Below are 1,747 nucleotides of genomic sequence, written 5' to 3' on the forward strand. Positions count from 1 at the left end.
TTTGGTAGAACTGAAATAATATTTGGCAGGTACTTCTTTCAACAGTTTTCCTTGATATACAGGGCATCAGATGGGAGACAATTTCAGCATTAATTTCTGTTATCATTTCAGAAAAAGCAGACAAACTGGAGATGACCAAGCACGAGTTGTCAGTGTGGGGCGTTCAAGAGACGAAAAAAATACCCTGCATCATGGAAGACAAAGAAAAAAGTAACGAGACTGACTTCTTTATCTGTGAAATTACACAGACACCCAGCCACAACTTTCAGCACTTAATAGTAAATTTTTCAATTTTTTTTCTTTCATTCAAATTTCACCAATATCGATGATGATTTTACCTTTATTGAGACTGTAAGCAACATTTCTTTTTTAATAACAGTGCTGTTATTGTCTTCCAGATTACATATGGTGACAAGACAGTAAGACTAGGGCCTCCATCTTTATTAAATCAGGTCCTTGTGATAGTGCGTTTTCTGCTGATACCCTGTATTATTGCTGGTAAGTACATGAAGTAGACTTGACTGATGAAGTGATTTTGGTCCAGTCAGTGTGGTCGCTCTCTGTATGATGAAATCTGCATTCATTGCATCAATGCATAAATTAAACAATGATGTGATTTGAATTGATTTGAACCATTTGAATTCAATTGAATTCTTTCTGCCTATGTGTTTGCTTTAAATCAAGAACTGTGTTTGTCTTTCAGTGTTGGTGATTATCTGTCGATGGCAAAAGACGCTCACTGCTAAAATGAACTATGAACAACAAACCTGATGGCTGTTTTACAACTCCATTCTCAAGATGGACGTCATGCCTCAGGTTGATTTCCATTCCTTCTTGATACCCATTTCTCCACCTGTGGGTTACTAGAGTAAAGTTCACTCTTTGGTGTCAAAATGATGTCAAGGGACACAACCTTCACCTTACAACGGGTGTAACTGTTTCATTTTGCAACCACTCTCAATATTGTGTGATGTATAATTGTGGGACTGTTTTGGGCCCTCCTCTGTTATTGTTAATTGCTGCCATGTTTTTGTTTTTACTTTAATTTGTGTACAAACGAGGTACAATGAGGTGCTGATGAGTGGATTTTGTTACTGTTGGGCAGAGCTTAGCTGGCTGTGTCCAAGTTTCCTATCTTTATGCTAAGCTAAGCTAAACGGCTATTGGCCGTCGCTTCATATTTACCGTACAAATTCATGAGTCATATCAGTTTTATCATTTTTTGAAGCAAATGAATGTTTTAGTTTTTCTGTATATAGTCTATACCTCTTTCATGTAAAGTAATGGTAATATTTGGGATTTGGATTATTATTATTGAGGGTCAATTAGAACATTAATATACTGTAGTTTTCCCATTTTGGGTGTCAGTATATCAGAATGTAAATGAGATTTTGTAATAAAGTTATTCTTTTTTCTACAGAGTGAAGTGTAGTTTGTAGTTTAAATCTTTTATGATGGCAGAGCTATTGTGAGAGGACATAGGCTGGCATGTTTCTCGTCTTACCACTGTGTGAAACTGTGAGGAAACAAGTCTCTTCAAAAGAAGAACATTTGGACCAAAGCTTATTTTGAGTTGGAGGACGTCGGTGGAGCAGGAACAGAGACAGGAGGAGCAAGACCTCCTGATGGAAGCTCGTATAACAGCTGTTCATTGCTGTACAGAAACAGATACACACTTTAGACAGTAGAAAGAGTATGACGACATAAGCTATGTTCACTCACTGTGTTTTGCATTTATGTGTGTGTT

The 1,747-nt window shown here is 37.0% G+C and overlaps 1 long non-coding RNA gene across 1 annotated transcript; it reads left to right on the forward strand.

Moving 5' to 3' along the window:
- Window positions 1-1,443, forward strand: LOC104918165 (uncharacterized). Its single transcript, XR_796995.3, has 3 exons — window positions 1-278; window positions 399-498; window positions 704-1,443. It is a non-coding gene; the product is annotated as an uncharacterized LOC104918165 (long non-coding RNA).
- The last annotated feature ends 304 nt before the right edge of the window (window positions 1,444-1,747 follow it).

Source organism: Larimichthys crocea, unplaced genomic scaffold (genome assembly GCF_000972845.2).
Source record: "Larimichthys crocea isolate SSNF unplaced genomic scaffold, L_crocea_2.0 scaffold616, whole genome shotgun sequence".
In the NCBI taxonomy this organism is placed as follows: domain Eukaryota; kingdom Metazoa; phylum Chordata; class Actinopteri; family Sciaenidae; genus Larimichthys; species Larimichthys crocea.